The sequence below is a fragment of the Lepisma saccharinum genome, chromosome 29 (genome assembly GCF_977018435.1).
Source record: "Lepisma saccharinum chromosome 29, izLepSacc3.1, whole genome shotgun sequence".
Classification (NCBI taxonomy): Eukaryota; Metazoa; Arthropoda; class Insecta; order Zygentoma; family Lepismatidae; genus Lepisma; species Lepisma saccharinum.
In genome coordinates, this window is record NC_139257.1 from 18849025 (window position 1) to 18874463 (window position 25439).

Below are 25439 nucleotides of genomic sequence, written 5' to 3' on the forward strand. Positions count from 1 at the left end.
TCCATCTTCTGCGAACCCTGGCGAGGATTCATCGTGTGCACCCCCGCAAGAGAGCTTCTGCGGGAATCAAACACACCAAGTGGGGAAAACCGCGTATTCCCTGGCACGAAAGGGTGAAAAAACACATCTCAAGCGGTTCAAAATGTTTGCCTATGTAACCGCAGGCTCCGGAAGTTGCAAGTCGAGAGTTCGGATCAAAAAAAAAAAGTGTTGGGAGGGAGGGGGCTGCGAAGTTTCCGACCCCTAAGCTATCCTAATGACGGAGTGTAGCTGAGAAGTTCTACATTTCTATATGTCGTGCTGGGTATGCTTCTAGAGAGAGTAGTGAATGAGGAAAAGCATTGTACAGTCACAGACACTTGGGTTGTAACGATGCCATTGACTTTCATTGAAACAATTACAACCCAAAACTGTCCGTGACTGTACAAATCTGATCACATCCTAACACCTTCGGAGTATGTACTCAGCTTGGTGTGAATAAGTGAGTTGGAGTTTTAAGTCCACTTTATGCACAGTAAGGCTAATCGGGACTGGACCTACAGTTTAAAGTGGGATCCGAACCACTATGTGCCTCCACCGGGTATTTGGTGTAAATAAAACTGATTGCTCGATCATTTCTAAATACATTTGAATCATGTAATCAGTTTCGATTGAGTAGAAGTGATCACCTGAATTATTTCTCAATTATTTTGGAACATGTAATCAGTTTTGTACAAATAAGATGATCGTGTGGTCATTTCTCAATTCATTTTCGGGTAAGAAATCATTTTGGTGTGAACAAAACTGATCACCTGATCATTTCCAAATACTTTTGGAGCGTATAATCAGTTTTGTATGAATATAGCTGATCACCTGATCATTTCTCAACTATTTTGTAGCATATAATCAGTTTGGTATGAATATAGCTGATCACCTGATCATTTCTCAACTATTTTGAAGCATATAATCAGTTTGGTATGAATATAGCTGATCAGCTGATCATTTCTCAACTATTTTGAAGCATATAATCAGTTTGGTATGAATATAGCTGATCACCAGATCAACTATTTTGAAGCATATAATCAGTTTGGTATGAATAAAACTGATCACCTGATCAATTCTAAACTCTTTTGAAGCATATAATCAGTTTGGTATGAATATAGCTGATCACCTGATCATTTCTCAACTATTTTGAAGCATATAATCAGTTTGGTATGAATATAGCTGATCACCAGATCAACTATTTTGAAGCATATAATCAGTTTGGTATGAATAAAACTGATCACCTGATCAATTCTAAACTCTTTTGAAGCATATAATCAGTTTGGTATGAATATAGCTGATCACCTGATCATTTCTCAACTCTTTTGAAGCATATAATCAGTTTGGTATGAATATAGCTGATCACCTGATCATTTCTCAACTATTTTGAAGCATATAATCAGTTTGGTATGAATATAGCTGATCACCTGATCATTTCTCAACTATTTTCAAGCATATAATAAGTTTGGTATGACTATAGCTGATCACCTGATCATTTCTCAACTATTTTCAAGCATATAATCAGTTTGGTATGAATATAGCTGATCACCTGATCATTTCTCAACTATTTTGAAGCATATAATCAGTTTGGTATGAATATAGCTGATCATTTCTCAACTCTTTTGAAGCATATAATCAGTTTGGTATGAATATAGCTGATCACCTGATCATTTTTCAACTCTTTTGAAGCATATAATCAGTTTGGTTTGAATATAGCTGCTCATTTCTCAACTCTTTTGGAGCAGTTTCGTATGAATAAAATAACGGTGAGGATGAGTGACGTGGAGATGAAACAAGATGGAACCTGCACACATGTACCCCTGCACACATGTACGAAAAAAAGCGTCATCGAATTCCCTAGATAGAGCTGACATCTTTACTGGAAGCTCTGGCGACAAACCAGCCTGTTTTGCGAGGAGGCAATTATTACTCAATTCATCGCCTGATTGGATAATGCGTTAATTTAGGGGAATCCCGGTCGACACAGTAGCGCCTCCGCTCCCTTATCGGAAATGGAGACTTTGGGAGGGAAAGGGGAGATGCGATGCGATGCGATGCGATGCGATGCGAAACAGATTAGGGAGTCCAGGACGCGCTGAATAAACCGAAAACAATCCAAATTGATTACTTGATAATAGCTAACAGATTCGAAAGGTAGGGAATGTTCGCATTGACTGGATTGGCCTGGTTCAGACTTGGGGGCAGTAGTCCGAAGGGAAATTTCCCTTTCTAACCTCAAAATTTCTCGTGTTTTACAAGAACGAAATACGAACATAAGACAGCAGGCACGTGATTTGATTTCTGTTATTTAGCGTCGCTTTATACCACTTCTAGGTTAATCGCGACAATAAGAATGAATGATGATATGGTGAAATTGATGACGAGACGGTGGAAAAGAACACACATGATCAGACCGGGATTCGAACCCGAGACCCCTGGCGTCGTAGCGCGATGTGATAACCACTCCGCCACGGAGGACGTCCAAAACCTTTGTGAGACCGCGGCCCGGTAAATTCTTATAAGACGCGGAGCCGGTCCAAACAAATTTATTCGTAAATATATTTCCTTTTTTTTAATGTTCATACTAACGTAAGTAAGTATTCATCATTAATTATGTCATAAACATAAAAACTGACACATACAAAAAATCGAATTTAAATTAATTACCAATCAGTGGACTAATGCCGTGATGTGGCATATTGTAGCTTACTCAGGCCAACATAATTAAATTTTTATTGACATATCCCTTTCTGATCAAAATTCAATTTCTTTATTGCAGAAACTGTTTACCATAGTGATTGGTACCAGTGTATGTGTAAGTTGCATATTGGTGTAATCCTTATATTTAATGAATAAATATTGAATACACAAGATTAAATATGCGAACGCTTTACAATGCAAACTAACTGTCCTTTGAACAACAAACACACGGGGCATTCCATGCCAAATCATCACAAAAACATGAAGTTTTCAACCCGACCATCTCAGATTTTCATGGCACGATGGTAGAAGACATGAAGTAACTTACATGTGAAAAATTTTAGCTCTTAGTGATACACTGTGATCGTACAGCAGGGTTGCCAACTTCATAAAAAAATTCAAATTTATGCTTACAAGGTCCACAAAAAAATCATAACTTTTCTTCTAATTACGGTGCAGCTAACGGAGCATAAAAAAATAGTTTTATATGTAAATATAGAAATTTTCATTTCAAGGTCATAGGATGTGACTTTGACCTTGAATATCTAAAAAAAACTAATAACAATCACACGCGAGTGCCCTCCCGACTTCCTCCTAATCACCGAGAGCTGGTCCTGTGAAGAAGCGCCCACGTCCTCTTTCGCTATCCCTGGTTACACGGCCATAAAAAAAGACAGGACTACGAAGGGTGGAGGTGGTATTATCTTATATCATCGCGAAGACTTAAATGTCAAGGTCCTTTCAACATCCACCAATGATGAAAATAACGATGAAGTTGAAATTATAAACGTAGCGATAAAGATTCGAAACACAACCCTGGGAATAATCGGGTACAAAGCACCCAATATATCCTACACAAAATTATCACGTTTAGAAACCACAATCTCTGAAGTTTTCCCGCGTGTTGACAAATTGCTTATTTTAGGAGATACAAACGTAGACTTTCTTTCGCCACACAAACCGGAGACAAAATACTTTCGATCAATTCTTAATTCTGTCGGCCTTATGCAAATCATTTCTGCAAAATTTGATACAGGAAAGTTTACTGATGAAAGAATTAAGAAAGATTACCAAATTAAACTGTCAAATAGATTTGATGTTTTGCAGGATTTAAATGATGATGAAAATATAAATGAAACAGACGTAAATAAGAATTGGGAGCACATACGTAATGCAATAGAATCAGCAGCTAAAGAAAGTATAGGATACCATAAACCGAGAAAAAGTAAGCCATGGTTTGATAATGAATGTCATAATCTAATAGAAATAAGAAATCAGGCTAGACTTAGGTGGTTAAATAACTCTGATGATACAAATCTAAACAATTATAATAGAATAAAGCGAGAAGTTAACCGCACGTTTAGAAGTAAAAAAAGAGATTACTTGAAAAGCAAAATTAACGAAATTGAAACAAACAGCAAAAATAAAAATATCAGAGATTTATATAAAGGTGTAAATGAGTTTAGAAAGGGGTGGCAACCTAAAGTAAACTTGATAAAAGATAAAGACGGTGATTTTCTTTCTGACCCAAGCGATATTCTAAATAGATGGAAGAACTACTTTAATGACCTTTTAAATGTCCATGTAGGAGATAAATCAGAAGTAAATGAAGTACACACAGCAGAACCTTTAGTTCCACAACCAAACTTGACTGAAGTTAAAGATGCTATTAAAAGGCTAAAGAATAACAAAGCACCTGGCATTGATTTAATACCAGCTGAGTTAATTAAATATGGTGGAAATTCATTAATATGTCAAATTCATAAATTAATTTGTTTAATATGGAATAAAGAAGAAATCCCTCAACAGTGGAAAGAATCCATAATTGTTCCTGTGTTTAAAAAAGGTGATAAAATGAACTGCAATAATTACCGTGGAATTTCTCTACTCTCAACAACATACAAAATATTGTCTAACATTCTTTTAACAAGACTAACCCCATATGCTAATGAAATTATAGGTGATTATCAATGTGGATTTAAACGTAACAGATCAACTACAGATCAAATTTTTCACATCAGACAGACACTTGAAAAAAAGTGGGAATATAATCAAAATGTCCATCAGCTATTCATTGATTTCAAAAAAGCATATGATTCGGTCAAAAGAGATAAATTATATAATATATTAGTAGAGTTTGGAATACCTAAGAAGCTTGTTAGTATGATAAAAATATGCACCAGTGAAACAGAAAGTAAAATTCGTGTGGGTAATAATATGTCTGACAAATTTATAATTCATGATGGGTTAAAACAAGGAGATGCATTATCTCCATTGCTCTTTAATTTTGCCTTAGAATATGCTGTAAGGAAGGTAAAAGAAACTAAAGAAGGACTAAAATTAAATGGTGTGACTCAGTTGTTAGCATATGCAGATGATGTAGACTTACTGGGGGATGATATAAATACGATTAAGAATAATGCTAAAATATTTTTCAAAACTGCTAAAGAGATAGGTTTGGAAGTTAACAAAGAGAAAACTAAATATATGCTTACAGGCCGAAACCAAGTGTTAGGTAATAATCAAAATCTAATTATTGATAACAACTCGTTTGAACCAGTTTCCAAATTCAAATACTTAGGAGTAATATTAACAAATGAAAATTATATTAAAGAGGAAATAAAAAGTAGGCTTAATTCAGGAAATGCATGTTACTTCTCTCTTCATAAACTTTTGTCTTCTCGTTTAATATCTAAGAAACTAAAAGTTAAAATATACAAAACAGTAATTTTGCCTGTAGTATTATATGGGTGTGAAACTTGGTCCCTTACATTGAAAGAGGAACATAAATTGAGAGTATTTGAAAATAAGATCCTTAGGAAAATATTTGGACCTAAAAGGGATGAGGAGACAGGTGAGTGGAGAAGGTTACATAATTTAGAACTACATAATTTGTATTCATGTCCAGATATTATTAGAATAATTAAATCAAGAAGACTTAGGTGGGCAGGCCATGTGGCACGAATGGGAGAGGAAAGAGGAGTTTACAGGGTTCTTGTTGGGAAACCTGATGGTAAGAGACCAGTAGGAAGGCCAAGACGAAGATGGAGGGACAACGTTGAGATGGACCTAAAGGAAATCGGTAGGGATGGAAAAGAGTATATAGATCTTGCTCAAGATAGGGACAGATGGAAGGCCTGTGTTGCTGCAGCCATGAACCTTCGGGTTTAAGAAGGCTAGAGAGTTAGTTAGTTAGTTAGTTCTTATGCAAATCATCAATAAACCGACTAGAATAACGGAAAATAGCGAATCACTCCTGGATGTCGTAATAACAGATGACCCTGCCATTGTACGTTCATCAAATGTAACCGTACCTATCGGAAACTCAGATCACTGCATGGTAAGTGTCACCCTTGCCATTGAAAAACCGAAAAGAGAAAAACATTATGTCACATACCGTAATTTCTCAAAGTTCAATAAGGAGAAATTTGATGATGATGCTGCAAAAATTGATTGGGCACAAATTAACAGCTACGACAACATCGAAGATAAGGTACAGTATACATCTACCAATATTATCCACCTTTTTGACAAACATGCACCTCTCCACACTAAACCGGTTAAGCATAAAAGTGTTCCGTGGATATCCGAAAACACGAAATTACTCATGAAACTCCGCGACAGAGCTTTATTAAAATATAAACGCGAAAAGACAAACTCCAACTGGGAACACTACAAGGAACTAAGAAACTTTACAACTACGGTGCAACGACAAGAGAAGAAAGCATTCTTTAACCATCACCTATGATCTAATGAAAACAACAAAGACCTGTGGAGCAAACTCAAGGCGTGGGGAGTGTATAGTAAAACTACTAATAATGAAATACCCTCTGATATACGAGACGTAGATAAAATAAACGAACATTTTTCAAACATTTGTCGTGAGGCCGACTGCTCGAAATCAGCCTTAAATAAAACCAGTAATTTTTTTAACTCCAAAATATTTAATGAAAGTGCACAACAATTTCATCTTAAAGAAATCAGTGAATATGACACAATTAAAGCAGTAAATAATATACGATCCAATGCCTCTGGCAATGATGGAATAACAATAAAAATGCTCAAACTATCACTTCCGTTTATCTTAAGTCACCTGACACATATAATAAATTTCTCCTTTCGGACTGGACAATATCCAATCAGCTGGAAAACAGCGCGCGTGTTCCCTCTACCTAAGAAAAAAGTAACATCGTCTTTAAACGATCTTCGTCCTATAAGTCTACTACCCACCCTTTCCAAGATCACCGAAAAAATTGTTTACAATCAAGTCAGAAATCATGTGAACAGCCTCAATCTCCTTCCGAAATGCCAATCGGGCTTCCGCCCTGCTCACAGCACGGCGACGGCGTTGCTAAAAGTCACGGATGATATATTTCGCTCAATGGACAAGGGTATGACAGTTGCTCTGGTTTCACTGGATCTGACAAAGGCTTTTGACAAGGTTCATCACGAACTACTCTTAAGCAAGTTGAAATATTATAATTTTTCACACCCCGCACTCAAATGGTTCAGATCGTACTTGACAAACAGGCAACAGAACGTGTTCCTAAAAACTGCCACGCCCTCTCTCTCGAACACGCTTCCGCTAGAAACTGGCGTTCCGCAAGGATCAATTCTAGCTCCTCTCCTATATACAATCTTCACAGCAGATTTAGAAACCAACATAGAGCATAGTACCGTACACTTTTATGCAGATGACACCCAAATTCAAATCCCATTTCCACCAAAATCACCAGATTATGCAATAGCATTACTTAACAAAGATTTGGCAGCCATAAATACCTGGTGTAATGCAAATGGTCTGAATAATAAATCCTCAAAAGTCTGTTTTCACCGTCATGGGTTCCAAGAATAGCCTCGCAATGATAAACCCGAATAATCCACGCGTCAAAATAGAGACATCCGAAATTCCACATTCAAAAAGTATAAAGAATTTAGGAGTTATGTTAGACGAACACTTGAACTGGGACCTTCACGTTCAAGAGCAAACTAAGAAAGCCTACGCAGCATTAAGATCCCTCTATAAATTTAATGAATACTTAAATACAAATACTAAAATGAAACTTGTGCAAACACTGATTCTCCCTCTTCTAGACTACTGTGATATAGTATACGGTGCAAACTTGTCTGTTCGAAATAAGGTCAAAATTCAAAAAGTTCAAAATTCGTGTTTACGCTTCGTATATAGCATTAAAAAATTCGATCATATTCTTCCAACCCTGAACGAGAACAAAATGCTAAACATGAACAGACGTCGCAGACTTCATTTCTGTTGCTTTATACAGAATCTTTTGCATAAAAAAATTCCCGAAAATTTATTCGAGAAACTAAAAACCAGAAGGGAAATACACAACTACAAAACAAGAGGAACAGCGAAACTTGAACTCTTCAAACACTCACTGGAAATTTTCAAATCGTCTTTTACATTTTCAGCGGCAAAAACATGGAATGAACTTCCGCCCTCCATTACCTCCCTCCCCAGTCCTAACAAATTTAAGAATAACCTAAAGAATTTTCTGTTAGATGAACAATATCTCTGTTCAAGCTCCCACGAGTAACACTACACAATACAGTTTAGATTACATACGAGCCTCGCCAATCCAATCCAATGCTTGACAAATCTACAACTATATTGTAATATTTAGGTATGCGTTGTTCTATCGTATCTCACAAAACTACCATAATCATGTACATCAATCTCAACATCCGTGCGTGAATGTCCTGCTCAGAAATGTTTAGTATGTGTGTTTTAATGTGTGTGTGTGTGTGTGTGTGTGTGTGTGTGTGTGCGTGAATGTGTTTTTTTCTCTCTTTCTTTTTTACGTGTTGTCTTGATTTTTTTTTTTAAATCTCATCTTTGTTCTTTCCTTGTAACCATTTTTATTGTATTTTCTTCTCTTTTTTATGATTTTGTTTATGTACACTAGGTAAATGTCAAACGGGGTTAGGTGGGAGAACAGCCACAGGCTGAACCTCGCCCTTTAATAAAGAAAATTTTGAATTTTGAATTTGAATTTGAATCTTCAATTTTAGTGGGAATGAGGTATGTTGTCGAATCAAATGTAGTCTCTGGTGGGTGTAAGTTTCATTTTGAAATAGCTTTGGGATCAGGAATAAAAAAATTCTGACAGTAGTATATGCTACTTCAGTGAACACCTTGCAGTCTAGTAAAGTAATGTCGTATTAAAAAGTAATTGCTACAGAAATGAAACTAACTGGCTCTACAGAAAAAGGATATGAAGAATCCGATTTTCAAGAGTTTGCCACTCTCTGACCTGTAGGATCGCCGCCATCTTGAAAAAATGGCGCCCAAATTCACCTTGAAAATTAAAAGAAAATATCTCGAAAACGGTGAATTGCACACAAAAAGTGAAGATAAACGAAATGATAGAGCAGAAAATTTGCTAAATTATGGTTTTGGTTTGATAGAGCTACCTTCAATACTAATTGAATTAGAAAGCTCCAATTATTTACATAACTTTTAGAATTTAGCGTGAAAGTCGGTTTCTGACACAAATAACAGCAAATATGTAACAAACTATGTGATTTACGTCCTAAAGTCACTGGACCAAATTCATAGCTCATGATTTCCTCTATAAAATGGTTTTTGTTTCGTGCCGGTAGAGTGAAGGGCTTTAATGATATTCCGAAGAATATCTACATTTGCTTCAACTCTGAAAAGGTAACAGGATAATGCTGCTCTTTGGTTGTATTTGAACTTCTTTGTGCGTGCCGTTGGCTGTACGCACTACATGTTGATTCACATTGGTTATTCTTTTGACACATGTTTGAAAATATGAAACAAAAGCAAACAAACATATATTGCACAATGCTGGTTCCACAGTCCATGTATTATAAGCTAAGGTTACTTTGTGCGGTTTCTTCGCTCTTATCGGTATCCGCTATCGCCTTTCCTCGTCGTTCTCTCACTTCCCACAAATATCTCCCCACTCGTTGCACTATCTCACTTATGATTCCTCTTCTATCTTCTACCACTTCCATTATTTCCCTCCCTGTTACGTTCTTAACCCACTTGTCTCGCAAATCACGCGTAGAGAGGCAGGCAGATAGCAGATGCTCGTCCGTCTCTCCCTCTCCGCACGAAGAGCATATCGTTTCCCCTGCTTCATTCTTCATTTTTACTTGTTTCCAACCCCCCAGTCTGAACCATGCTAACCCTCCCCTTTCTTTTTGCCTACTAAATTTATGTATCTTGCTTTGCCCCATTCCCTTGATTTCGGTTGGTTCCTTAGTGAAGTCTTCGTCTGGCAGTCGGATGGTATTTCTTGTCTGTCTGTGTCCAGCAGTCTCTCTCTGATTTGGTTTTCTACTGATGTATCTTCTCTACCTCCCGTTTCCCACACCCACCACATCCCAATAGAGTACAACATGTTTTTTATATCCCTCGTCCAGTTCCGTGTATTTTCTTCTCTTACTTGCATTATCAGACAATGACCCTTCAGTGTCGTGTTAACCTCCCTTGCCAGCTGAAGCCAACACTTTAAAAGCTCTCATCCGAGCTTGTACTGTCTCTCTGTTTAGACCTAATTCTTTAAGTACTCCCCGATTGGCAGTGCTACTACTTACACACATCACTTTTTTATAGAATTCTGTTTGGATGTTTGTGACTATGCTCCCCCTCTAGCCCCCACAATTCAACCCCATACTTCATGGTTCCTGTTACTATTGACTTGTACAAACTCTGAATCACCGAGAACGGCATTTGAGGAACTTTACTTATGGTACGTATCACTTGGTCTATTGCGAGCATTGCTTTTTCTTGTCTGTATATGTTGCGTCCAACTTCCAGTCATAGAGAATGTTACTCCCAAGTATGTGAAACGCTTGACAGGTTTAATTACTTCCCCACCGTAATTCAATTTTTCTTGTTTGCTAAAAGTATACCCATTTTTGAAACCCATGATTTCTTTTTTCAATGTTAACTGTCATTTTGTATTTTTGGCACCCCTCGTATATGCCATTTAGTCCCCTTTGTAGCCCCTCTATTGTCTCCGACATGATTACTATATCGTCCGCATACAAGAGTACAGGTATCTCTAGCTCCCCTATAGATGGGGTGACCCCTCCTGAAAAAAAAATCCAGCGTACGCCAATGCTTCTGTCCCTTTAGTATCTCATTTTTGTGCGCTCCCCCTAGACTTGCGGTCCCTAGGCTGCAGCCTAGGATAGCCTAGTGGCAAATCCCCCCACCTCCTGACTGCGAGTCCCAGCAAAAATCACACTTTTGGACTGATTCAAATCTGAATATTATTCAGGTCTAAAATTTATTATTGTATTATTAAATTGATTGACTTTAATGATGCGAGTTCAAAAAACCGTCTTCAAGACTTACAATCGCCCTCCATAGTCCATGACTCCAGCATTCTGTGTGTGATGTTTTCCGTTCTTCTGGCATTTTCACCTGAATTCGGGGCGACCTGAAGCAAACATTTCACTTTTGATTTGCATAATAATGAGTAATGAAGGCAGCATAGCATCATTTCCTACGTCACGGAAAAGCACAATTCCATATGTTAAATTCTGGACGCAGCCGGACTGCAAGTTTTGTTCCAAAAAAAAAAAACTGAAAACGGCCAGCTTCAATTTGCCCCATAAATTTTAAAAAAGGGTTGGATTAAACAGAAAGGGGGCGGAATGCATGTGTAAAATTAATTGGATTTTCCCTCCCCGAGCGCTTCGTGTGACAGGGTCCCCGAAATGCATGAATATTTCATTCGTGTTAGGACTCGAAGGAGAAGCTCGTTGAGTTCCACTTGAGAGGCTGAAGTAAGAAAGGCCCTCATCAAAACACTCCTCCAAAATGGAGATTATATATTCCCCCTTCCTTGCTTTAGAAAAACAGGGAGACCCTGAATTTACTTCCATTGGGAGGGAGGGTCAACTGTCACAGCACTGTTGAGTTTTTTTTTGTTGTTTTTGGCTTCAAACTTCTGGTATTTAACCCAGTGGTGTGCGTCTACGCGTACAACGATAATCTACATTCTACACGTAGACTATTTTATACACGTAGATGACGTAATCTATGTAAACAACATGGCGAAAGATGATAACTTAGCAAAGGGCGCCGTAGAAATAAAACAAAATTATACTACGTATCAGTTGGTAATGTGTGAGAAGAACCTTTCATGCTCTTCCTTGCAAATTCGAACAATTTCTCACCTAGGAAAAAAAATACATGGAAAATATTCTAGTGTTTTATGAGAAAAAGACTACTTTTGCCTCACGACTGCCATCTGTTGCTTTTTTTGCATATTTTTTATCTTCTTCCATAGTTGATGATAGTAGAGAAGAGAAATTTTGTTGTAAATAGGATTCTTGTCAGTTCATTAGGAACCAATATAGTTGAAAATGTTACTTTCCTTTCATGAAAGCCTTGAAAATTAATTTTAATGCACTTTAGATTGTCTACGTAGTCTATGTAAACTACAACCCAATGTAATCTACGCGTAGATTACGTGTAGACAACGCATGTAGACGTAAACTTATAGTATACGGCACATCACTGAATGCCAATTGGAGACTCCCTCGTTACGGACAGTACTTAGTAGTTATGCATTTGGCCGTTAGGAGGCGGGATTTACAAGATAATAAAAAATAATATATTTCTTTATTAAGAGGGCGAGGTTCAGCCTATATGCGTATGGAGCAGTCTAGATATAAAATAATACATACACAGTGCGGCAATTTGAAATCGGGACTGAATTTTTTTTTCTCGATCGTGACGTCACTGTGCAAGCGTTCTATGCTGCGAACAAATAACGGGTACCTCACGAACAATCGATGCAGAGCTCGTTGACCTTGAGCGGCATTGCCGCTTGTGACATTGTTGAATGTGGGCACGTGTCGTGAAAGTGGGTCGTGATTTCAACTGGAACAAAGAGCAAGTATCAAGTTTTGTGCGCTCTTGTGTAAAACTGCTGCGGAAACGTTTCACATGTTGTAGCAAGTCTATAGGGTGAATTGTTTATCCTGTACGCGTGTATTTGAATGGCACAGGCGTTTCAGTGAAGGACGAGAGCCAATTGAAGACTAGCATCCAAGTGTAGCAGGGACGGTGAGAACACCAAAATTGGTTGAGAAAGTGAGGACAATCATTACTGAAGACTGAAATTTCAGACAGACTGTTACCGCTGCATTTTATCTTGAGGTACTGAAACGTTTGGTGCAAGGAAAAACACTGCGAGGCCCGAGTATCGGGATGATGGCAGCTGGCGTCTGCTTCATGACAGTGCCCCAAGTCACAAGACTGTGATTGCGAAGAACGTTTTGGCTCCAAAATGACTTTGTGTGTTCTCACACCCTGCCTACTCACTGGATCTGAAAAGTCTTTTAATTTGCATAAAATTTGAAGTTGTGGACGGTAATTGCCCCCTGCAGGTACACTTGGCCGTCAATGTTTGCCCCCCTTGCCCCCCCTAGAACGCATTTCAGTCCAAGATTGTGGTGCAATGTCCCCCTTCCCCCCCCTGTGGTTGCGCCACTGGCTGTCTCCAAGGCTTCTGTCAATGGTTGAAAACACTCACGTGACGGCCGGGAAAGTCTGCTAGCAGAAGGAAAACTATGGTTTGGCGCGAACTGTGCCAGGTTAAGCCTTCTGCCCTATAACTACGTATACAGCACAATGTGTGTAAGTACGATTTAATATTGTTATTAATTGTCTGCCCAGAATATTCTGTGTAAGAATTAGCTAAAGGGATGGTTGTGCTAGCTTTCTTAAGGGGGGAAGGTGCGTCATAGGTGTTTGCATTAAAATGAATGAAATTAATTAACTTCCACAACAATTTCATTCGTTGATTGATAGATTTAGTTTATTTTACTTCGCTTTTCTGCCACTTTATGCCAATCGCGAAGATAAGGACGAATGGTGATGATTTAGACCCCGGTTTTCTATGTAATAGGGCCGTATCAAGGTTTGTGCAGGCCCCTGGGCAAAATGTTTTGTGGGGGCCCCCCCATTTTTTTTTATTATTTTTTGCTAGCAGCTTTATTAGCTCAATATGTTAATCACCAATTTTCAGCAGTTGAAATGGTAGACCTGATTTTAGAATCAGTAGTCATTCACAATCGAACATATCGCAGATAGGTTTGCACCAGTGATGTGCGTCTACGCGTAAACAACGATAGTCTACATTCTACACGTAGACTATTTTATACACGTAGATTACGTAATCTATGTAAACAACATGGCAAAAGGTGAGACCTTAGCAAAGGGCGCCGTGGAATTAAAAGAAAATTATACTGCGTATCAGTTGCTGATGTGTGAGGAGAACTTTTCATACGCTTTCATCCAAATTCGAACAATTTCTCACCTAGGAAGAAACCTAATATAGGAAATATTCTTGTGTTTTATGGGAAAAAGACCACTCTTGCCTCACGACTGCCATCTGTTGTTGTTTTTTGCATACTATTTATCTTCCTCCATAGTTGATATAATAGAAGAGAGAATTTTTTTTTGTAAATAGGATTCTTTTCATTTCGTTAGGAACCAATATAGTTGAAAATGTCACTTTTCTTTCATGAAACCCTTGAAAATTAATTTTAATGCACTTTAGATTGTCTACGTAGTCTATGTAAACTACAACTCAATGTAATTTACGCGTAGATTACGTGTAGGCAACGCATGTAGACGTAAACCTATAGTCTACGGCACATCACTGGTTTGCACTGAGAATAGCGCAGTAAAATAAGGTTACAGGACGAGAATTGTAGCGCTATAGCAGCAGTAAAATTCTGCGTCTAAATGTCTACAGTATATTATGAAGCTTGAACACCGTAACTACAATATATAGTAAATACTCAGACGGAAACAGAGAACTGAGCAGTAGACTGTACTTGCGTACATAATTTATTATAAATGATATTATTTACAATTAAGAGTAAATATGTCACTATATATGCACGGTCCATCTACTGGACAACTACCGACATGTTCATTGTGGAAATTGTAGTAACTACACTTTCTTCAAGAAAATTCTCAAAGGCTTAGCACTTATAGTAGACACACTTTTCTTGCCTTTTTATCCATGGTATAAAGTATACTGACCTTCAGATATCTACAAACAGATCGACTGAGAGCTATGCTACAATTGGATCCAGAAGAGTGTAGACATACGACAATATTGCATTTTTTTTATTTTTAAAATACAACTTCTTATGTAATTTTTCACAAGCCTAGCCAACTGGTTAAAAGATTTTTTTGGTGGAGGCCCTTCACAGCTTTGGTGGGGGCCCCGGGGCAATTGCCCCAGTTGCCCATAGGTTAATCCGGCCCTGAATATCAACGTACAAATATGTACATAAACATGTAACAATAATTGATAAAATATGTATCTAAATATGTATTATCAAAAGGATATGTAGCTAAATATCTAGTATCAAAGAATATGTACTATTAATAAAGAAAAGTATCCAGCAAGTTTCAAGAATTCTGATGGATATTTATCTTATTTGAACATATTCAATGTAATTTTAAGGACATAAATTGTTCAAATTAAAACTTGTATGAAATTTATAAACTCAAAAAAGATCAACGTTCACATATCTAACCAATTTTGTCAACTGTTAATTACTTTTCACCTCGCATATTATTGTAGAATATGTAAATATGTAAGTGAGCTCTTCGTATCTTTCGAAACAAATTGTAAAAAAGAGCATCTACAGAAAGAACAATTGAATAAAAATACATAGCTACTTTTGTAGTTTTTGTACAAGGGAACATATTGTGTAACTCGCTACGTACAGGAAAGTAGCTTTCTTGTCCAGCGATGCCACGTTTCTGGGTGCTTTGCTTGAACCTAAAAGCGAAACGAAAATATGCAAACCGAAAGCACCATGCATCTCATTGATTAGAAAATCAAATGAGCTACAAATTTTCTTCTTCATGTTTCAGAGATCGAAAATATAGGGGAAAGGATCAAAATAGGAAAACATTACCGATATATTTTGTTTTATGTAAAGTAAATTAGCAAATATGTAAAATATTTATTATCCTGGCAAATATGTAAATTTTTGACATTCCCTGACATTCGCTACGAGACTCGGCGGCAAGCGGCTCGGCGTCAGCGCTTGTCTTTCCCGGTGAACGGGGTCCGCGACAGTCGCTAGAGTCGGCTATTAAAATTACAGTTTTCATATTGTGTACTAACCTTGACTACAGAAGGTGTTGAAAATGATGTCCCTCTGCTGCAACATCTCTCTTTTAACTCACGGATGGTGTGCGGATTGCCTTTGTATACTTTATTTCCCCATTTTTCTTTCCACTTTTATTCAGAACTGACCCTGTTACTCGAAACTTTTTTACGAGGTTTAATATAGTGGTCCTATGTGGAACGGGAAGAAAAGGGAATTTCGTTGCAAAACGTCGTCGCACTTCTCCACAATTCCTCTTTCCGAAGTGACACTCGACAAGATAAATCCTTTGTTGTAATGTAAACTTTTGTGGTGCCATATTAAGCCACAATCTTCAACACACGGACACGACACAACACAACTTCCGAGGGAGTATTATACTTGCGTCAGTCTGCAACGTCAACAGAAAGGGAAAGAAAGCGAAGGCAGGGAGAGCGAAAAAGACAGACTGTCCCGTTCACCGGGAAAGACAAGCGCTGATGCAGGGCCGCTTGCCGCCGAGTCTCGTAGCGAATGTCAGGGAATGCTCTGTATATGTAACATAGACCTATGCAAAATGATGTCAGTTATATAATTCGTTGACATTTTCGTGTTCAAAGTACTTATCTAGAAAGAAATAGATATGTAATTACATACAAATCTGGGCTCTGATGAGATAGACGAAAGGACAACACACGCGAAACGAAGAATTATACTGACCGTACAGGCGCCAGAGCCTCGTTACTCTGCAATATTTGCAAGTGTTGTTCCTGCTTGAAACTGAAAATTCCCTAATGATTGCTCCAAAATTCCCTTTCCGTCCTATAAATTCCCTGTATACGGGCATAGAATAGTTAGGTTCGTTTAGGTTAGGTTAGGCCAGTGTCTAAGAAATAATAATGTAAATATTTAAATTAAAATAATTATATTGTAATTAAATTAAAATAATATTAAGTAAAATATGTAAGTTAATTATTGTATTGTTATTATTACATGAATTGGTAATTAGACTGTATAAGAATAGAGATATAACAGCACGTATTCATTATGCAGCTTAAGTGTAGTTAAGATCGCCAACATTTGTTTAAAAACAACTGCCCTGGCAAGGGATAAAAGGTAAAGTGTTCCCCTGTGCATAGCACCACGCCATGAAGGCGTATAGGTGGTGTGGGGGTAACGCCCCACACTTTCTTGATCCGGTCGTGAGTGGGGGTGATGTGATTAGCATCACGCCCCTGACCGCCTTTACCCCCCAGGGTTTCCCCCAGGTACCCATGTTATTCGACGCTGGGTGGGCGCCGGGGCCGCTTCATCGTTAGAAAAGTTCCCGGATTTGAACCGGCCGGGGATCGAACCCGGGACCTTTAACATGGTAGTCAGACGCGTTACCGACTGAGCCCTTTAATGTCAAATAGATAAAGAAATGAATTATTATTCAATAACAAAAAAGGATGTCAGATCCAGTTGACGATTGATTGATTTACTTTATTTTACTTCTATTTTTGTGCCACAAATTTGTGAAGATGGGGATGCGTGCTGATGTGATGAATGGACACTCACAAACATCCATGCCCAGGCTGGGATTCGAACCCGGAAGCCCTGGCGTCGTAGCGCGAGATCCAGTTGACGAAAAATAAAGTATTATTGCACATAGTAGTTTGAATTGTAACAGTATAGTATAGTGAAAACACATTTCTTCAAATTTACAGAGAAACTACTTACGGAAATGGGTTTCTGTAGACTTTTGGAAGCTCGTGGAAGTGTTTTCTCTGTTCGTTCAACTTATTCGGCCCGTAAATCATGTATTTTTCGACATTAATGTATCTCCGATGCACGATAGCTCTTGCTACCATTACCGTCGACTACGTGAATCAAATGTTCCGTGCGCTCCATTATGGAACCCCCTGTTAGTGTAGCAACCACGCGGTAGATTTACAAGATCACGTGTGAGCGTTTATTTTCCCCAATTAAATTTTCTGTTTGCCTAACCTAACTGAACCTAACCTAACCTTCCGTGAATGGTTTGTCGATCAATTTTCGTTTAAAAACCTTCTGTGAATAGTTTGTGCGGCATTTTTCGGTTAATAAGTTTGGAAACACTGCATATCAGCTGACGATAGACAACGTGAGTCAAGATTTGCCCGCCATATTGTGTGTAACGAAAGCGAATTGGCAACGAACAATAAATACTTGTAATGTAAAAAATTACGCTTTTTTTCAGTGAAAAAAGCAAAATCCCATGTTCAAAAATGTTCCGTTATGCGTAACAGGTGAGTACAAATGTAAATAATTAGGAAATAAACTAGTGAAATGTGTTTTCACTATACCATACTGTCCTTGAATCCAGTTTAATACTTGCCTTCCAATAAACCCTCGATTAAACAAGAAGAAACAAGTATGGTATATTTTCATTATTTTGGTACTTGGTTAAGTCTTTCGGAGGGTCCCGATACCCCTAAATACGCCCCTGACTTTGTTGTTCAATAAAGCTTTATTCCTCCTCACATTCACAATTCAGATTCTACAAGGAAACTATTTTTCAAGTTGTTTTTACTTTACTCGTCGATGACTTAATTAATTTTTTACATATCTTAGACGTTCTGGTCAACAGTTATTAACTTATATTGAAAATCTTCATCTATGGGCGTGGTCTTTGCGTGACTCTTAGTGATATCTATCCTAGATCAAAGTGTCTTAACTCTTTCTGTACAATGAAACCTAATTATTTATATTTCCTCGATGTATTTGCTAATAATTCGCTGAAGGAGGTTTGTGACAGATTGTCAACGCTTTAAAATAGCACGCCACCACCATCTACCGGTAAAAATATAAAGCATTCACGTCACGATCGGAGTTTCTTTGCCTGCCATCTAGTGGTGGCAATACGAAATAGTTGCAACAGAACTCGTCGGGTACGTACCAGTTGTGCGTTTATTTCAATATCGTCGGAATGGGCACTATTACTAAAAAAAACTTGACTATACAAAATACTATGAATTTCTCTCCATGTTGCATGTGGAAGCGGTTTTTTAAGGTGAGTATTAAGTTAGACACGATGCTTGAAAAATATGATCAATAAGTATTTACAAAATCCCATGTATACCTTATGGGAAATCAACTTCAAGTTACTGTTACGGCTAATCAAATGGGAGTTTCGACTTTTCCTACTACTATGACATAGTTCACCGTGTCCTCTTTCCGTCCATGTACTATCCTACGTAACTAGATGTTTGATATTTTCGAGAGAACGAATAAAATAATGGTCCCATAAGCGTAATGCATTTCTCCTAGCCTCTACGGCAATCCTGACAGTGTTGCCAAACTTGATGTGCATAAAGGAGCTAAATTTCACCACATTTAGAAATAAAGATGACGTTCAAGGAGCTAGAATAACGAAGGCTGCATAAAGTGCCTCCTAGGGAAATTGTAGGTGTCAGAGGTACCTTTAACTTTAAAGCGATAACAATTCATTCTTAGTTTTCACCGTCTAGATCTGGCGCCATCACCCATCTCAATAATCCACCAATGGTTGCATGAAATTGGAAATAAAGATAAAAATATTATGTCACCTTCATATCAGCTACGGCGCTATAAAAATCAGCTGAGGAGCTAAGGGTGGGGGGGGTGGGGGGACGACGCAGCTTATATAATAATATCACATCACGTGCATACTCATGGAAAAGGCTGGTCTTTGTGGGCCGGAGCCAGTGATGGCATCATAGTGGGACAGGAGGTGCCACAGTTCACAGCCAAGCGAATGCACGAAAGAGCCAGATCTGGCTCCAAAAGAGCAAAGCTCGCAACAGTGCTCGGCAGCTGCCGCAGAGAGGACAACCTAGGGGAAATTGTCACTCTACTCCGTAACACTGTAACAGATGTAAATTACGAAAATAATGAATACTGAGGTAAGATAATTGTTAGATCTTTGTAGGTAGTTTGCTGTTTTCGCAAGAAAATATGAAGTTTATGAAAGAGATAAGCTTCGAGTTGGGGTCGATAGAGGGCAGGAGATTTTTATGGCCAACAATCTCTAAATAATGAAGAATAAAATATGTATTTACGAGCAATGTCCGTTGAATAGCTGAAACGAGGAAGCTGCGATTCAATGATTGCTGTGTTGCCACGTTTCACGTACAGCTCTTCTCCGATGAATAAAAAATCTGTATAAAATCGGTTTCACAATGTGAATGCATTTTGAAAACAGATGCAAAGAGCTTCAAAACAAGACCAATATTGTATTTGTAGGATTATCCAATACCAAGAAAAAGTCGTTTGGCAAAATTGAAAATAACTGGGTTTTTTTTAGAAATTTTGAAAACCTGAAAGTTAATATAGTGGAACCACGAGCAAAACAACCTGCGCAGACCCGCGACTCCTGTGCACCGTACCCCCGCGAGTAGGGAGGGGGAGAGTGGACCATGCTTCCTTATGGCCCGAGGTGGAGGGAACAAGGGAAAGCTGCGCGGGGACTTTTCGTCCCAAGGTTTTTTTTCCTTGTGGTCGATCTATAGTTGTGTTTAAAACCTTTCTGCTTGCACTCTACTAAAATTTCATAACGATCGAACAAGCCGTTTTTTGATTTACAGCATTTCAAAGATAACGATAGTTTGCAAAACTAAAAAGAGCCGGAAAAGGTGGAAACCGCTAGGAGCAAGATCTGGACTATAGGGTGGATGACCAAAAATTTCCCATCCGAATTAATCCAGCAATTCTTGAGTTGCACCAGCAGTGAGAGGGCGGGCATTGTCGTGCAGAAGCACAATTCCTCCAGAAAGCATTCCTCGCTTCCTGTTTTGGATGGCTCGGCGTAGTTTTCTTAGTCTCTCACAATAACGATTTGCATTGATCGTAGTGCCTTTTGGCGGAAATGCGCGAGAGGTCTTTTGTTTGAATGCAGTGACCACCTCACCTGGCTCAATGAACTGGCGGCAGAAAAGTGTAACATGGGAATTCTGAAGCTCGTGCCCAGATACGACAAATGTTTAAATATAGGAGGTGATTATGTAGAGAAGTGAAGGAAGCTTCAGGTATGTAACAGAATTGTTTTTCCAATAAATACTGTGTTTTTCATTTTGTATAACCAAACGGTCTTTATTTTATGGATGACCCTCGTATATTTTTTTTAATCCGATAGTAAATGTCAACTTCTCCTCCACATAGTGCACTCTACACTGATTTTGCAGACTAACGAGGTTCTGACGTTTGGACTCCACTAACTACGGGGGCATTTAGGGACCGGGCAGGTCTGTCGCAGGTTCGATACGGACTACGGGAAAAAGAGAAATTACTTCACCCGATGACTAGAGAAGATGTAGTGTTATAATAAGTATACCGAGGTAGTTAAAAGCACTAGGTAATGGATAAGGTCCAATAGTGTGGCATGCAATGTTACTATTATTGATTTAAACGAAAAACATACGAAATACTGACCACACTATGGTGGAATGAATAGCGTGACGGTGCTGTGAGGTTGCAGTCTCAATTGCGAAGTAAATGCTGCCCGGGAAATATGGCCTATCCTGTAGCAGCGTTGCCAAGTATAACCTCCATGATCCTCACGCTGAGCCAATAACTATGCACGTACGGTAGATTTGGCAGGACGTGGTGCATCGGACCTTCATTTGTTTCACCCGCGAGCAGCGTTCGGATCCTCGAGACACGAAAGTCAAAGACACGAGACACGATGGAAGCCGAACACAACCGAACGCATCGCCGATCCGTTGCAGCAGTGTTGCCACATGAAGGGAAATTTCCCTCACTGCAGGGAAATTTAGGTAAAAAGGGAAAAGGATAAATTTTATGAAAAGTATGAAAATTGCAGGTAGATTTGAAGCTGCCGGCTTAAATATTACATTCAGCTTCTTCGACGACTTACACCTTGCAAATTATATCAAGAAAATAATAATTTGGACTGAACAATTATTATCTTCGCATTATTTAATTTTGAAAATTATTGTACTAACAACTAGTATAACTTAACGACTTAAGCTTTCTTATAAATATTTCCATATTTTGTACATATATATTTCGCGAAAAGTGTATACAATTTGACATTAATAAATCTTTATTTTCTGTTGTTCTTATAACCTAATATTGCTACATAGATGATTTCTATGGGTTAGCCAATAATAATAATAAAGTTTTGTGACCGCAAACTTCATTCTTTCTATGGGATGAGAAAGGGATATTTTGTACATGGTAAAGGGAAATTTTACTATCAGGATATGGCAACACTGTGTGCAACTTTAAAAAAACGTCCGGCGGGCCAGACGACTTCAAGTCGGCTTGAAAATCTTGCACGTTTAGCATTCGGCGGGCGGAAGTTGACGTCACGTCTTGCAGAGTGAAGGCGTCCGGCCATTCAGACGGCTTACCACCATCTTGCAGCCGGAAGAAGTTGAGGAAAAGTTGACTCGTCTCGTCTGCACAAGATCTTGCAAGATGGCGGCGTCCGTGGAGATATGTGCGATTTGGGATAATGTTATTGCGGGGATGGCTATAGTTATACATGGCAATGTCTGACAACATTATTTGTATTCAAGATAAATAAATGATCTTTGAAAATGTTGAAATATTGGTTTGAAGTGAGGGAAGTACATTGGTTTATATGAAGACCACGTTCACTGAATATCTCGTCTGCTTCAGAGAACGAAGAGCGTGACTTCAACGCAAGATTTGAACAATACAATCTACTTTAATTAATGCTAAGTATATATCCATAATGAGACCTAACGTGTTAACATCTTTTTTTTTTTTAGAATGAATACTTTGATTGAACTCGGAATATTATGAAGCTGGATATGAAAATGAACTCAAAATTCATTTCAATTACTTAAATACAATTAATCGTATGACTAAAGATGATATACCATATGTACCCCCTTTCCGAGAATAGTAGCTACTTTTTTCATTCTTTCCTAAATACATAGGCGGAGTTCTGGAGGGGTCAGGGAGGTCCTGGCCCCCCAAACTTAAAAAAGACTAAAAAAAATAATACATGATTAAGTTCAGTTACTACATTCTTGTTATGAAGCCATACCGCAAATCCTGACGTTTGGCATGATGGCATGTGCGGTAATTGCGCCGCAATAGCGTGTCTTAGACGATTTGATTGATGTGTACAGTTTGAAGAAAGAAAAAGGTAAAATGACTTTGCGTTGAGTCAACAGTTACTGCTGAGGCATCAAAAGAACTTTTCAATTTAACTTTTCTAAAATTTCTGAAGCTTACTATTGTACCGTAACATTTTAGAGTAGTACGAGTTTGTATCAATAAAAAAAATAATGAAATGCAAAATGCAATAATCGTACTGTTTTGCTTCTTTTAAAACTGACAACCAATATACTAATTAATATTTGTTTACTTAAGAGAGGAAATTTAACATTTTCAAATCTAAAAGGCCTAAAACTCAGTGTTTTTAAGTTGATGTTTTTTTAAATTTCCGGGGGAAGGCCTCCGGACCCCTTATAAGTTAGGGGATATTCAACAACCCTCAGGTACATCATATGCTTCTCCCAGAGTCTGGTCCCCCAAAGCAAAAGCTCAAACTCCGCCCATGCCTAAATATATTTATTCTTCGTAATTTTCCTCTTTGCAGCTTGTATGCTAGTTGTTGCATTGACTAGTTTCATCTACAGACCAGAGTTGCCACAATCTGTAAGCACAATTTCCCTTTCCAATGGGTAAAATTTCCCTTTTTGGCCCATTTTTTCCCTTCATCTAAAGAATTATTATTATTATTATTATTATTATTATTATTATTATTAATCGTTGACCCATGTTCGTATGTATGTATAAAATGTTAATCAATTTAACTTTTAAATGCTACGACGGCAGGGGTACCGGGTTCGAATCCCGGCCTGGGCATGGCTGTTTGTGAGTGTCCATTCATAAATTTCAAAAAGCTAAAACTATGTTATAGTTGGCAACTGAAGATTTTCATCAGTAAAAAGCAAAACACACAAACAGAGATTGTATTAGGGAGGCCAATGCCCCTTGTCTTCGTCACACCATCAGAAGAAAATTAAAAATATTCTACACAAAATGATGTTCTAGTAAGGCGCACATATGAAGAGTTTGTGAGGAAAATCACATTTTTGCCACCCCACAAAAATGTTAAGTTCGGCGCATGAATATACGCGTTTTATTAAAAAAGATATATAGTTCATACCTGGGCAAATGTTCTATTCTGGTAAATTTCACATATTAGGTGGAAACTTCTAAACACAAAGTTTTTTTATTAAAATTTAATCCATTGTTGGTCACTTCTTGCCACTCTGCACGGAATTTTTGAACTTGTTTCCGCGGTGTTTTTTCATCTTCCGATAATTCTCCACGACGTTTTCTAATATATTCTGGAGTTGCAGATAGTCTCCTTTGCTTCCCTTGTTCTCGCGTCGTCCAAGACGGGCACAGACTTCCACCAAACACTCGCACACGACGAATAACCCACCCAGTGTCCAATGAAGACTGAAGTAAAGATAGGTTTGCGACAAAGATAACTTTATGGTTTGCACGAGTAGTGTTTGAGACAAGATTCAGAGATCCGGGGGAAATACCCTCGGACTCCCATAAGGGTGAATGGCCAAAGACCTCCGGCCCCAAACGGTAGCCAGATGTGGGTCAACCCAAATTCCACCCTTCCTCTCAGAACGAAGTATACGACAAAATAAAAATAATAAGTTCTCATTTTCAAAACTGGAATCTGGTATAATGTTTAATATAATTAATGTTTAGTCTGTCTTAAAATTTCCCTTAAAATTCGCTATTTTTCATCGAATTTTCCTTTTCACTTAAAATTAGTTCCAAATTTCCCTTCAAAAAGGGAAATTTCTCTTTATGTGGCAACACTGCTACAGACCGCATGTGACTTTTTTTTTTGGTCGTCCGGCGATTCAGCTAAGTCACGTATTTCCTCTCAGATACATCTTGCAGTTGTCTGGCTCGCAGTGTTGCCAATCTCCGAATGCAGAATTTCCCTTTTACCAGTGTAAAATTTCCCTCTTTCGACCTAAATTTCCCTCGACTTTCAAAACACATCTGAAGCTGTATCTTTGTATTACTATAACTGTTAATAAGGCGGTTTAGTGGGTTTAAACCCCCCATTGAATAAAATACTAGAAACTGATCATAGTTTCATAATATAATTATCCTAAAATAAACATTTGAATTTTAAAATAAAACACTAATGTATTGAAAAAATCCCCAAACAAAAAAATGTTGCGCAATGATTGTCGGACTTTGAAACCCACCCATTGTCAAAGCTTAGCTAGGGACCTGCTGTTAATATTTTTCTTTTGACGCCTGTTTTGCCTGAGGAACCAACTTTTTATTATTATTATTATTAAATATTTATGAAAATCATAAAAGTGTGAAGTAATGGGCAGCCACTCAATACGATTTTTTTTCACATGTTTCCCAGATATCTTTTCATCCGCAGATAAATCCCCACGACGTTTTCTAACCTTTTTTGGGATTTGCAGGGAGCTTCCTATCAGTCACCTCTTCCATTCTCCTTGCAACGACACAGGACACACAAAATCACACACACTAAGACACGTTCTGAAATGATGGACGGAACAAGAAAACAA

At 38.1% G+C, this 25439-nt stretch overlaps 1 protein-coding gene across 3 annotated transcripts in view; it reads right to left on the bottom strand.

The window, feature by feature from the left end:
• LOC145981614 (pleckstrin homology domain-containing family G member 5-like) overlaps window positions 1-25439 on the bottom strand; it is an 838947-nt gene that overhangs the window by 707810 nt on the left and 105698 nt on the right. The gene's annotated exons all lie outside the window — the stretch shown is intronic.